Source organism: Arvicanthis niloticus, chromosome 2 (assembly GCF_011762505.2).
Source record: "Arvicanthis niloticus isolate mArvNil1 chromosome 2, mArvNil1.pat.X, whole genome shotgun sequence".
NCBI lineage: Eukaryota > Metazoa > Chordata > Mammalia > Rodentia > Muridae > Arvicanthis > Arvicanthis niloticus.
In genome coordinates, this window is record NC_047659.1 from 78,027,234 (window position 1) to 78,042,334 (window position 15,101).

Below are 15,101 nucleotides of genomic sequence, written 5' to 3' on the forward strand. Positions count from 1 at the left end.
GCCCATTAGCAATCTTCTGATCCCAATGAGAACCATATCTGGAAAGAAAGAAAGAAAGAAAGAAAGAAAGAAAGAAAGAAAGAAAGAAAGAAAGAAAGAAAGAAGCAAGTGAGAGTGGGAGAGAGAGAAGGAGAAGGAGGAAGAGGAGGAGGAAGAAAAGGAGGAGGAGAAAGAAGGAGAAGAAGAAAAGGAAGGAGGGAACAAAGAAAGGAAAAGAAATAAAGACAAACAACACAGTAAAGAAACATCTTTTTATTGTAGCCACTGTTCTTTCCACTTCCTTCTGATATCCTGTGTTGGACATGCCCACCCAAGGCTACTCAACTCAGATTTGAACGCTTCTGGTGGAGGCTTGCAGTCCCCACGGCTGCCCAGTTTATGTCTGTGCATCCTCAACCCTCAGCAAGTGCAGAGAGGACACTCTTTGTGACCCAAAAGTGCCAGCTTTTCCATGGGTGCTCTGCCTGAGTCTGACAGAAAACAAAATGGGAATTAGACACGTGTGGTGGTTTCAGCATGAGACAGTTACTCGGTTTAATGCCAAATACTAACAGAGAAGAAGGGAAGTGTGTTTGCCAAAGGGAGCCCTCCCCACGGGCTCTGGCGTGGCCCCAGACCGGTTGACAAAGAGCCACAAAAATGGCAGGGTCAGAGCACAGCAACCGAATTCCTCTGAGGCTCACAAGGAGCAAGAGACTTGGCCTCCACAGAAACAGCCGGGTGGCCGCGAAGGGTCCTTTTCATGTTGGAGTCTGTCCGTTGCCCTTCTTGCTTTTAAGACCTCCTGCCATTAAAGACTTTGATCCTCAATGTCAGCCCTTCCCTTTAAATGCGTCTTCCTTGTCTCAATATGCTGTGTAACACAGCAACTGCGGGTGACATTTCAGTGCAAGTTAAAATTTAGTTCCTCAGTCACACTTGTCACACTGCAAGGCCACCATGCCGGACAACATGAAATACAGACCTATCAAGGCAGACCTGGTTTACTCCTGGGCACTTTAACCTTGCCTTACCTGATAGGTACAGAGGAAACAGATGAATAATTAAGTCAGGCAGACCTCTAATCTATCCCCAGCCCCCTATTTTAGCAAAACCTTGACTGTGTGGCCCTGTCATTGCACTGCCTCTTCCAAATGCCTCTTGTCACATGCATCTCTGTTCCTGGTTGGCGCCTTGGATCTGAGTCACTGCTGTTTCCCTTTCCTTCCAGCCAGGAAGTTCCTGGGGTACATGCACCTCTATGTACACATGCGCAGCACAGGGATTGGCTAACCGCAGGACTTTTGTCGGTGTTAACTTGCACGAAATCACCTTCTCCGTGGTGTGGGTGGCAATTCATGGTCTTCTTGCTGCTTCAGGGAAAGACTCGCAACTTGAACAACTAAGAGGCTGCTTTAAGGGTCATCCGGATCACGTACTTAATGAACAGTTAGCCGTGGATCGGGCACTGTGCTGTGTTTATCCACGCTGAGTCTTCAAGTAGACACAAGTTTCCCTTGCTAGTTTGCAGATGAAGAAACTCATTCAGAGAGGCTGAGTGACTTCCCTTCGGGTACACAGTAAGAGGCACCGTTGGTCTGGCTCCAAGTGGTTTCTGAGACAGGCTGGGCCCTATACTAGGTTGCTTCCAATGGGGGCACTTAGGGAAACAGCTCTTTCTTGGGATACAGGCTCTGTTACTATCCTCATCCTGAAGCTACAAGTGTTGAGTCATAAATACCAGCAAGATGACCCAAAGATTTCAAACTTGGAAGTTGAAACGTTGGGAAGTAAGGATGTTTCAGATGGGTGGAATGGGATCTGGGGCTCAGACATAACTTCCCAAATCTGTCTCTCTCCATCCTGGAAATTTGAACTCAGAGCCTAACAGTTCCTAGACAAGTGCTGCCCCACTGAGCTACATCCCCAGCCCTCTAAATCAGGTTTTAAAGACCAAAAACACACAGTCAGGCCTTCTCTCAAAATATATGTGTGCATTTACTTAGACTTAGCAGGGTCTCTTCCATAATTCTAGTAAAATATTCAGAAATAGAGCCTTGGGGATGGCTCAGATGGTAAAGTATTTCTGTGTAGGCATGAGACATTGAATTTGATACCCAACTATCTTAGGATTTCCATTGTTGGTATGAAACACCATGACCAAAGATACTTGGGAAGGAAAGGATGTAGTTAAAATTACACTTCCACAGCACTGTTCATCATTGAAGGAAGTCAGGAAAGGAAGTCAAACAGTGCCGAATCCTAAAGTCAGGAGTTGTTACAGAGGCCATGGAGGGGTGCTGCTTACTGGCTTCTTCCCATAGCTTGCTCAACCTGTTTTCTTATAGAACCCAAGACCACCAGCCTAGGGATGGAACCATTCACAGTGATCTGGGCCCTCCCCCATAGATAACTAATTAAGAAAATGCCTTACGGTCAGATCTTATGGAGGCATTTTCTCAATTAAGTTTCCCCCCTTTTAGATGACTCTGGCTTGTGTGTCAAGTGGGCATAAGACTAGCCAGTACACCAGTATTCATGTGGAAGCTAGGTGCAGTATTTTATACCTGCAAACCCAGTACTGGAGAGCTAGGGACAGGTGGCTCCCGGAGGCTTGCTGCCCAACAAATGTAGCCAAATAGGTGATCTCCAGGCTAAATAAAAGACATTCTCTCAAAAAAATAAGGTGGAGAATTGATTGAGGAATAACTCAGCGTCAACATCTGGGCTCCATATATATACACTGACACATGCAACCACACACACACACACACAGGGGGGGGGTAGAGAAAGAGAGAGAGAGAGAGAGAGAGAGAGAGAGAGAGAGAGAGAGAGGAATTCAAGGTCATCCTTGGCTACTTAGTGAGTTGGAAGCCCATCCTGGGCAATAAAACAACACAAAGAATACTCAGAAATATGCATCTCAATTTAGCCATGAGAAAATTTATGATATTATATGTGAGAGGAAAGGGGAGGCAATGAAAATCAAATAAACAACAGTTGGGGGATTGATTGAATAAATAGCATTTCAACTGGTAATCTGCAAACTTCATCATTTAAAATGTGACTGTGCAGGTATGTGTTTAATGATGTTTAAATATTTTTGAGTCACATTAGTTGGGAGCAGGAGCAAATCACAAAGCAGTATGCTTCTAGTGACACAATGGTTAAGGCATGGTGGAACGCAGTGTCTAAACAGAAAAGCATCAGAGTTAAGATCCAGTGAAAGGGCCAGGTGATATACTCCCTTCCTCGCTCATGGACAGTGCTATTGTGGCTTTCTAGGATTGTGTGTCTAGTTTTACTGGGTGGCTTATTGAACACCTAAGCAGTCACTTAGTCAATGGTTCCAGAGAGACCATTTCTATTGCCACAACCTGCATCTGGTGGAAGAGAGGTGCCTCCCTGGGTGAATGAGAGCTCCACCCATTGATGCACACGGCCCTTTCCCATTCCTGGACCAACAATTGGCCTGCACTTTTTATGGGCAAGGCTATTTATTTTCCAATCACAGGCATTGAGTAGGGACTTCTAGGGGTAAACTGGTAGCTCTGGGCAGCTTTGAAGCATCACAAGAGGGAGGTTTTGTCGCCTGAAGATTTAGGAGGGCAGGCCCTCTGGACTGTTTTATTGGCTTCTTTTACATATGTATAGCTGGGAGCCGGGTGGGGCCACTGCTCGCTGGGGATGGGACCTCCCCAAAGCCAAGAGCCACAGAAACCACGGGGAACGCTGGAAATGTCTCAAACATCAGCCCTTTGCCCCCAACCTAAACCATATCCCCAACATCCATTCCTTCCTCTCTACCAAGTAAAATTCAGAGATGAGAAGCATGGCCCCCAGTAGCAGATGAAGGCAGTAAACATAGGCAAATTGTTTCATTTCTATGGTCTACGAATAAGTTTAAATGACTGCTTTAGTTACAGTTGTTGTTTCGTGTTAGATCATTGGAAGTCATAAACACACCTGGTTACTCTTCCTACTAAATGCTCGCTCATTCAGTAATAACTTCCTAATCTCCTTCTTTCCCTTCCTCTCCTTCCTTTCCTCTTTTCTTTTTCTCTTCCCTTCCTCTTCTGTCCTGTTTTTTTGCTTGCTAGCTTATCTCCTTCCTCCCTTGGCTGAAGCTGGGAGAGAGATCCTAGCACCAAGAGACACCTCTCTCTCCATCAGTTCCCCAGCTCTCTGGGCTCCCAATTTTCTAATCCCCTCGGTTGTACAGACACAGCAGCAGCAGCAGCAGCAGCAGCAGCAGCAGCAGCAGCAGCAGCAGCAGCAGTCCTAAATGTAGTGTGTATTGTGACTCTGGCTTTACATTTGCCTTGACTCAGGCCCGGGTGCAGGGACAAATTGGACGCAGAGTGTAAATGTTACCACTTTGGCTCCTCCTCAAGAGGCGCTAAGCACAGATGTTTGCAGGGGCAAGCAGGGCCGTCTAAGAATGGGGGCATTGTGTGCGGCCTCACACAAAGGCCCAGTGGCCCCACTCGGCTGCCAGCCTCCCGAGCATCCCCTCTTTACGCATTGATTTATTAGGCTAGGGATGAATGAAAACGTAATTAATATTACTGAAGCATTAGAGTCTATTTAATTTAAATGCCACTGAATATTTCACTTTCAGCTGGGAGTGACAATGTGCTCGGGCCCGGCTGGTGAAAGCCGGGGCCATCTGTTACCCCGGTGAGGGAAAGAGACAGAGGAGGCCTAGAGTGTGGGGGCTTTGTGGACATTCCAAAGGTCCTCGATCATCATTCAACTCAAGGGCAGTCAAACCGCATTCCTCTGCACGAGCTCTCCGCTGGAGGGGCCTCCGTGGTCAGGGGAGACGCTCTGAAAACCAGGAGCCCTGCGCTGCCCACTGGGAGGCAGGAAACTGTGGGGTGGAAAAGCTACAGGTGTGTAGGCTCCTGAGGAATTGCTGCCTTCGGGAAGATCGCAGTGAAGCAGGTGCTGTCCAGCAAAGGTAGCAGCTAGCCCCGTGTGGCTCTTTCGATTATAACCCAAGGCAAGTCAATCCCACGGTTCAGCCCACAGTGATCATTACGGTCGATAGCCACACGTGGCTAAAAGATACTGCCTGGATAAGTCAGTAGATGGTCGCAGAGAGTTCTGGACGGTATTGTTCTAGGACCTCCATAGTTACAGGGAGAGTCACCCCAGAAAGATCTACCTGAAGACTCCTGATTGATTGATGCTTGGGTTGCCTGAGCCTCCGGAGATCTTGTTCCGGTGAAGAACGATGCTGAGAGATCACGAGAGTTCAAAGCCAACTGCAGCGGTTGCCCTTGAAGCAATCAATTACTGTAAAGTCCCCATGTAAAGTCCCCACGTCCGCTCAGTCTCTTCCATCTGAAAGAGAGTGATTAGAACCAAACCAATTATGTTATTGAGAAAATAATCAAGTGCCTCCAAAAACCATATAGGAGCTACTTTTGTGGCAAGGTCTAAAGGGAAGAATGAATTTGGACTAAAGACACACAACTGCCTTAGTGTGTCTAAGCAGGAGGAAGATGTAGGGTTTGAGTTCAAGAGAATAAATTTCCAGGTAGCCAGCTGAGACTAGATCCTGACTTCCCGGGTTGGAGGAGGCTGGGGGATCCTGAGCACTTGGTGCAGCCTCAGCAGGAGGAGTAGGAGGGGGATGTTCTATCCTTAGTGGGATGATAATTAGCCCAGTGGGTTCTCTCATAATTGGGATCATTTGTTCTCCTGGCCTTTCCTCTGACAAACTGATTCCACGCCAGGGGAAAGCTGTGTGACTCACACCTTGCCATGCCAATTAGCTGATAAACATCAAACATAAACAAAGATGGCCTAATTAAAACTAGTCACTGAACCTCTGTGAGCATCTTGTCAAAACTGCACTAACTCTCTGCACCCAGGCTTTTGCAGATCTTGGGAGCTAAATGAGGGACCCTGGAGAGGATCTGCAGATGTCCAGGGGACCCAGAGGGACTAAGGGAGGCAGCAGAAGCCAAAGGAAGGCTTTAGCTCAGCCACTTGGATTGTCTGTCCTCTCTGCCTGCTCCAGCTACAAAATTGCTTCATGTACACCAAGTGTCTCCACATATACACGGGGCATAGCCATGCTGTACTTCTGCATGGAGGAATAGATCGAAATGTTTGGTTTTGTCTCCATGGATGGTTTCTGGTGGGACATCTTTTTTATACTTTTGAATATATCTAATCCTGAAATTCTCAGATCGGCCAGTGAGTGCCGTAATTCAATATTCCTCTTGAAAGGGGGTCAGAGGACTGACCCAATTTACCACCCAATAATGTGGTAAGACCCAAGTGAGCCTACCCCCACCTATGTACACACCTTTCACTCTCTCCTTTGATCTGTTCCCTTTATCACTGTACTACAATGAAGTCCTAGCTCCTGGAACGTACCTGAACTACTGGTGAATAGGCAGCAGTTTTATTTCCCTCTACAGGAAATAACTTAAAGCAGCTCATTGAAACTTCCTCAACTTTAAGCCCTGGCTCAAATATCAATGGAGACTTTTGCACCACCCTCATCTCTACCTCTTACAACCAGAAACAGAGGCAGGCGGATTTCTGAGTTCGAGGACAGCCTGGTCTACAGAGTGAGTTCCAGGACAGCCAGGGCTACACAGAGAAACCCTGTCTGAAAAAACAAAACAAACAAACAAACAAACAAAAAAAGAACTAGAAACATAACCCCATAGGCTAGTCCTTCAGTGTAGCTTATATATCTGTTTAACCACTATGTGGTAATGTTTAAGCACCTGACTTCATAGATGACTATGTGGCAGGCATTCATACCAGATCCCTGAGAATTCAAACTATGGCAGGACAAAAACTAGACTTGGAGGTTATTTTATGACTCTGCAAGTTAATGGGTGCTTAGTTGAAAGCATAGCATTTCCCCTTCCCTGCTCCCAGATTACAATTCCCTAGAGGGCAGGCCCTTGGTCTGCATCTCGCAATGTTTTTGTGAGGGAATATAAAGACAATCAAATCAATGACTATTGGATTTTGTTTTGTTTTGTTTTGTTTTGTTTTTCCTTCCCTCCGTCCACCTGAAGCACCATGGTCTTTCCAAATGTATTTCTCTTGGACACTCCAAGTCTCGAACCCTGTCATTCCATGATCCAGGTACCCACTGAGGATCATTCCCCATTTTTTCTGGTGTAAATCCTCTTTGTGATTTTCATCCCACAAAACAGGTATTATAAGAAACTAGCCAAGTGTGGTAGCACACGCCCTTAATCCCAGCATTTGACTGGCAGATGGATCTCTGTGAGTTCAAGGCCAGCCTGGTCAACATAGTGAGTTCCAGGCCAGCCAGGGCTATGTTGTGAGACCTTGTCCAGAAAAAGAAAAAAAGTTACCAGAAAAAAAAAATCAAAACCCACAGAAAAGGGAAGCATGGCTATATCCAGCCATCCCCAATGCTCTCTGCTTGTAGCCTCTCTGATATTTTTGGTTCCCAACTCTGCCACTTGCTTACCATGTGACTTTTAACTACTATTCCTTCCTTAAATTCCTCTACCTGAAACTTTCAAGGGATCAAAGTGCCATATTCTGCCTAGATCCAGTACAAATGTCGAGACCCTCAATGCCTAGGTTCTTTACCAGTCAAATGAAGGTAGTGGTTATGCACACTGCTTATTGTTTATTCCTAGGATTAGCGAAATTCATTCTTGTGCAGTGTTTGTGTGTAGCAAAAGGACAACACCTGGTAGCAGTTTTTATTCAAGCTACTTATTACCAACAAGGTTGTGTTCGTGGTTTGGTTGTGACTCTGAGCTGAGTCAGTCCAGATTGTAGTCTGTTAGTTTTCCCCAAGCTGTTTTCTGGACAGAGCTGGTTTCACCAAGTCCTCTTAAAGCCAACAAAGGGATTAGCGTTGCTCGAGGTCCCAGAGAACTCCCAGGTAAACAGAGTGGCAGTGGTTCACTCTCAGTGTCCTTTCAGTATGCCACCTTGAATGCAGAAATGCTCACTCCCTGGCAGGATGCTGGCCCTGGCTTCTACTCTACTGCCTACCATGCAGAGCCACTTCCGCCTTCAGGAGAGCGCCTGAGAAAGGGGCTTTGTTCCCCACCTGGTTCTCCAGGGACTGAGAACCACAGGCTGCTGACCCAGGACATCACAGAATCCTCCACGCACCGGGAATTTGAAATTGGTTTTGGCAATGGCCCTATTTCTAGAACAATCCTGGTGACAACGTTCGGTGTGGTGGAAGATTTGAGGCTGTAGACAGAAGTAGGCAGGCCAAGGTTGCAGTCCTTACTGTATCATTTACCATCTGGTCACTCAGAACATCCATGTAACACAGTAACACATTAGTATCCCTTGAAGCACTGGGGAAAGGTCTCTGAACATTTGGAGAGGTAGGAGACAACTAGCTTGACCTAGAGTCTTCCCTGCCTGGTTCAGGCCTGGCAATGGACAGTGCTCCCACACAGGAAAATAGGAACCCAGGAGGTGGTGCCAAAGAGACACTGGCTGAAAGGCTGTCATTTTCCTAGCCCTAGAAGGCACTGTCCCCTCAGATGCACAGATTTAAAAGGAGATTCATTTAAAAGGGATTCAAAAGGAGAATCGAGGTTTCTGCGCAGGTGCAGGAAGAACTGCCACGTGGTGTGATGGAAGGAGCCAGGAAGAGGCTCTGCTCGAATTCACCCCTACTCCCACCAGCCTTATTGTTTTCCAGGCTCGGGTCCCTATTCAAATGCAAACACCAGGAGGCGCCTTTGCATTGTGGCCCAGAGCACTGGATGAGATTGACAAGCAGCTGTTGGTTAGTCAGACTAAGTTAAAAGGAGTGGATGCAGGAGGAAGGGGCTTGGAGGAACCCCAGTCAGAGGGGCCAATAGTTGCTGGTGCATTATATTCATTTTTGAACAGAGTTAGCTCTTCCCACAGGTGACAGTCTGCTATTCAGGGTGGCTCTGGTAAAGGGTCAGGGATAACACCCTCTAAACCCGAGCCAGCTGTCTAAATGGAATTGAACTCTGCCTCTGAGTGGCCTGTACCGAGCCTCAGCCTCTGGAAAAAAGAGAGACAGAGAGAGAGAGAGACAGAGAGAGAGAGAGAGAGAGAGAGAGAGAGAGAGAGAGAGAGAGAGAGAGAGAGAGAGAGAGAATGGAAACACCTTGCTGCATAGAGTTGTAAGGATGACTATTCATAAGCAGTTGAAAATATGTTTGCCTTCAATGGTTTTTGTTTGTTCGTTTTTTCTAGAAGTGTGTTCAGTTACACCTGCCAAGGACATTAAATTAAATCAAGTCTATTAAAAACCGGAGGGTCTAATGCATGATAGTACCTGGCTCTGTTTCCTGGAGAGGAGAAGGACCTGCAAAAAACTTATTAAGTTCAAATGAAGTCTAGCTTAATCAATACTATTCCCACTGTCAATTTGTTAGGGGTTTTGTTGGGATGTTGGGACAGGATCATCATTAAGAAGTCCTCAAACTTTCTTTCAGCCTTCTACTTTAGCCTCCTGAGTAGTGGGCTCAGAGGTGTGCATGATCATGCCATGTTGATTAGTTTTAATAATGTTGTGTGGAAAGGGCTGTAGAGAGGAGAAAGTAGGACACAGGTGCTTATAGGAAAGTAGTGGTGGGAAGCTCAACGGGAAACATGATTTTATTTAAATATATACTTATATGTAATATGTTATTGTTTACATGATATTATGTCACATGGGGCAATAATGCTTCTCCCAGGAGCCAGGATTACTTGACTGTAACCTAGAGCCATGAGAATCCTCCCTTTGTGTTGCTGGTCAGAGGAGTTCAAGAGACCCCCAAAACAAATACAGGCTATTGCCATCATACTTGATTCTTTTTTCAGAACTTAAAGGTAAGACTCTCTTTTTGAAAACAACACACTTGAAGAAATAGAGGTGGAATTGACCTGGAGCCCACCTCCCTAAAGGCAAGGCTAGTCCTCCTCCCTGAAGGCTAGTCCTCCTCCTCCCTCAAGGCTAATCCTCACAGTATTAGAAGGTGCTAGAAGTAATCAATAATCCTGTCGAGCTGTTGAGCCTGTGAACAGAGCAATGAGCAGTCCAGGAATACATTCTGTGGTTCAATGGTGGCTCTTCTATCTCAGGGGTAACCAACAACTATCGAATTGGACTTAAGGTCCACTAATACAAGGGAACTCATGCCTAATATTTCAAAGCAGTCAACTCCCCATGCCTGAAAAGGACACAGATCCTAGAGGATCTATGATACACTACTACACTACTACTGACATTTTTCTAAATCAATATAGCTTCAAGCTGTGTTCTAAACACTTATCTGCATATCCACAGGTAAATGCACCTCTTACCCATCATCAAAGAAGCCTCGTTTTGCAGCAGAGACTACTATAGAAATTCCCCAATCCATAAAAATGCAGCGAATAAGTGACTGTGAGGTGTACAGTCCCAGCTGATGCATCTACAACACAACCCTGACACACAAGTTTTGGGGAAACACTGTGAAAGAAGGAGAGGAAAGACTGACAAGACCAGGAATCTTGAAACACTGTGAAAAAAGGAGCAGAAAGACTTGACAGGACCAGATTCCTAAGAGCGACAGGACCAGGAATCTGGCTGTAAGACAGTGTCTTCTAGACATGATATGAAGGCTGGACCCATGAAGTCCCAACAGTATGGTTGCCTAAACAAGACCTACATAGTAACCCTATGGTCAACATGTGAATGGGAAATTAAACAAAGTCCCACCAGTAGATGGAGAGCTATAGGCAGTCTATGGCTGTGGAGAGAGGGAAAATAAGTTTTCTTCAGTGACAAGCCTCATAATATGTTATCCAACCCCACTGGCCAGCTCTAAACACATGCACACACAAGGAACTCAGTAGGCTGTATACATACATATAGGGATATATAGATACAAATACAGATACAGATATAGATATAGACATAGACAGATGGATACACATATACATAAATGTATATGTGCATATATATAGCAATAATTATACAAAAGGAAGTCATGAATTTGAAGAGGGGAAAGAGATAGAACATGGAGGAATAGAAATAATGTAAATACTGTGTGCCCATGTATGAAATTCATTAAATTTTTTTTTAAAAAAGTCAAATGGTTATGAAAGATGTCAACATTAGAGAATAATTAAAAGGTAACATATGGGAACATTGTTGATTGAGGTAATATATGAAGTAGAAATTAAAATTAGTTCAAGTATTAATATTCATTAGTGTTGTTTATGATGGCTCAAAATAAAGAAAAGGGCTCAAAATGGCAAACAATTAAGAATTTTACAGTTACGGATGATATTCCAATTCAAAAGGATTGGCAGTAATTTTGCATAATATTACTTGTGGACATCCATTAATTAGAATACTCTTGGTTTTGACAGAAAAATGCGGTGCAGCCATTTAAGTTGAACAGTTAGTAATTTATTATGAAAAAGAAGAAAGGCAAACCCCATAACGCCTGAAGCTGCTGTGGCATTGCCACCACATGCAGGAAGGACAACGTATAGTAAAGGAAGATCGGCCATTCCAAACTAAAGCCTTCTTAATTACTATTAGGGAAACCATTTTCTTGGGCTGGAACAATCGCTCAGCAATCAGAGCACTAGCTGACCTTCCAGAGGACCTGGCTTTGATCCCCAGAACCCACATGACAGTGCCCGACTATACAAGAGTCCAGTTCCAGGGCTCCTTCAGGCCTCTTTGGGCACTCGCTGTGCACCTGGTGCACAGCAGTTCGTGCACACAAAGTACCCTTACACATAAAATAGTCATTAAAACATTTTTATAAAGAAATACCTTTTCCTAAATCGCTCCAAATCTTGTGTCGCTTTGCTAGCGTTCTCTCGTTTCTCCTCTTTACCCAGTGGCTAGCCAGAGGAAGAGACTGTATACAGCTGAGGCAAATTCTGTTTTGCCCAAGAGGCTGACAGTAGAGCCCACTTCTGGAAACAAGTTTCTACTGAAAGGAATGTGAACCCATGGCTTAAGAGAGAGAGAGAGAGAGCAATTGGTGGGCAGGATGGAGCATACCTGTGACCCCAGCACTCAGAAGGTGGAAGCAAAAGGGTCAGGAGTTCAAGGCCAGTCCCAACAACATAGTAAGACCAGGCTGGGCTACATGAGATTCTGTGTTAATGAATAAATTAATAACCAAGCAAACAAACAAATGAAGCATCCGTCAGGGCGATAGCTGCTGGATATAGAACCAGCAATCTCTGTTGGCTGTAGTATATTATTGAGTGATTTAAAAAAATAAAATGTATTTTAAGAGTTTAATAGTTGGTCCTGTTTATATAAAAGTAGCGACATGTTTACTTGTGTAAAATGCCTAGAAAATGCCTGAAAGGGTGTTTTTCAAAAGTTAGCGACTTCTAGTCACTGGTGCTCACACATTTTCAGGAAGAACTCACATTGCTTGTATTATGCTTAATTCTTTATGTTTGGTTGTAATGGGTTATTCGCTATGTGCATGTTGCTCTTACCTAGATAATAATTATTTTCTGAAGGAGATTGTTATTTTATTTTAAACAGGAAAGATCTTTGTATGGGAAACTGTGGGAGCTGCTTCAGAGGCTCCTGTGTAATAAAAACTGGCGAGTTTTTAACTTTTATGTTTAATTTCTCAATTTTCTGTTTGTTTGCTTGCTGGGGGTAAAGCATGTGCAGAAAGACTTGACCCGCCTATTGAGACGGTGGGGCTGTGTCGCTTCTACTTAAACCTGGATGGTTGTTTTGAACAATAGAGAGTGTCAGGAGTGGTGCTGTGACTGAGGCTAGGTCACAAGAGGTCACGTAGCTCCCATCTTGCTGCCTGGAACAGGTGTTTAGAAGCCCTGGAGTCTGCGTGTAAGAAGTCTCTCTGCCTGAGACCATGTTGGAAAGAAACCCAAAGCCATGTGGAATAAACACACGTGAACTACTTTAATCAACAGACTAGCCCTTTAGCAGTCTTGAAACAAAAATGCTGGGTTCCCAACAATTCCAGTTAACTCTAGGCACTCATGTCTTCCTAGTTGAGGTCTCAGATAATTACAGAACAAAACAGAACAAAAACAAACAAGCGTCTACTGCCCCACACAGCACACAGGCATAAGATGCCTGCTGCTGTTTTATGCCCCAATCTGGGGTCACTTGAGTACTACACCGTAGCTGGAATGTTTTGTCCATGAGATTGTTTTCAATGCCATTGACCCATTCTAACAGGGACAGCCATACAATTCAAGGGTCATCCTTGAGTATGTCAGAAGAGCTCAAGGCCAGAAGAAGGGGAAGTCGGAAGGCATTGGAAGCTACATGTATGCAGGAGTGCGTGCGCACATAAACACACACAGGCCCCACAAAAATGAGGGTCAGGGACATGTCAAAAGTCATAACTCAGATGGTATTAAGACAGCAAGTGAAAGGTTTTATATCTATTGTCATAGGTAAGCAGGAAAAGGAGGCATCTTGAAGCCAGGCAGTGGCAGAGAACACCTTTAATCCCAGTGCTCAGGAGCAGAGACAGGCGATCTCTCCATTTGAGGCAGACTGGTCTACAGAGCAAGTTCCAGGAAACCTACAGCTACACACAGAGAAACCCTGTCTAGAAGAACAAGCAACAAAAACAAACAAATAAACAAAAAAAGAATCCTTGAGAAATGGCTCCGGATAGCACCAAGGGTAGGGACACCAAGCTCATGGAAGTCAGAATCAGAATAGTTTCTACCCATCAGCCTGTGAAGTTAGGCAAGCAGCTCAAATTCTCTTCAAATTAAACCCTCTTCATCTTATGTTTCTGTGGGTGATGGAGCTGCTGCTGGTTGTTGTCTTCCTGTATCACTAAAGTATTAGGCCACATGTGGTCAGACAGTGCCAAACTCTGCATGCAGTTTCTACTAATATACACTGCTTTTGCCTCTCCAGTCAAAACACACAAGGAAATACATTAACATGGGTACCAAATATGAATGATTACAATATTAACCTACACAACATTCACCACTAACATTGAAACCTAATGTACACTATGGACTTTGACGCAGAATAGTGTCTCCATGTTGGTTCATCAGTTAGAGCGAAGGACAAGCCAGAGCAAGATGGGGAAAGCAGAGGTGGGAGAGAAGACCTGGAATTGGGGGATTCCGAAAACATAAAACTGTTCTCTAAAAGTCTATTAATATGAACAAAAAGATTCTAGCTAAGGAAAAAATAAGTCAAAGCAGGACTGGGAAGATGGTTTACTGAATAAAGTGCTTAATATGCAAGCCTGAGGACCTGAGTTCAAATCCCCAGCACCTGCTTTAAAAAAAAAATCCAGTACAGCAAGCAGTCCATGCCTGTGTCCCCACTGAGGGCAGAGATGTGTGGGTTCCAGGGAGCCTGAACTGGCGAGCCTGACCCAGCAGGATCCAGGCCTTGTCTCAGAAAGTGAGGAGGAAAATGATAGAGAAAGACACCTTATTATGACCTCTGGTGTCTGCATGACATAAACAGACACAAATACAACAGAGTTGGAGGGTTTTTTTTGGGGGGGTGAAATGTGGAGAGGAGGAAGAAGAGGGTGAGAGAGAAGGTCAAACCACTGTTAAGGCAGGGACAATTTGTAATGGTATTTATTCTTAATAACTTCTACAACCTGCCTCCTTCCACCAGAATGGAAGCCCTTTGAGAAAGGGGATTCTTTCTTTTGTCACTTTTGTATTCATAACACCAAGACTGGTTCCTGTCATTCACTGATGTCAGAGGACTGCCTACCTGAAGAACCTTCACCTGACAGTCTCCTGTCTCTTTTCCTGCTCATCACTAGAATCTTGTGGGGACTGATTTAACACTAATCCCACAATGCTATTGTGATACTTTCAGATTTGACCCTCCTCTGGGAGACATTGTAACTTCCCAAATCTGTTACATTTCTCTGATCTATGCTCTGTCCCATAATCCACACCCCCACACACACACACATCCACAGTCCAGAGCACAGGATCATCACACACATACAAATGCTCCTATAATATATGCTATTAATCCTGAGTTGGTTTTCATTGTGCATGAGTGCATGTGTGTGTGTGTGTGTGCACACGCATGTGTTATTTGAGACTAAACCCAGTACCTCACACATGCTGATCACATGTTAATCACATGTTAATCACATGCTAATCAT

General features: G+C 44.7%; 1 long non-coding RNA gene across 1 annotated transcript in view; it reads right to left on the reverse strand.

The window, feature by feature from the left end:
• Positions 1-237: 237 nt before the first annotated feature.
• LOC143441386 (uncharacterized) overlaps positions 238-15,101 on the reverse strand; it is a 55,807-nt gene continuing 40,943 nt past the window's right edge. Inside the window, exon 2 of the long non-coding RNA XR_013108726.1 lies at positions 238-5,328. This is a non-coding gene — a long non-coding RNA (uncharacterized LOC143441386). The remainder of the gene's footprint in view (positions 5,329-15,101) is intronic.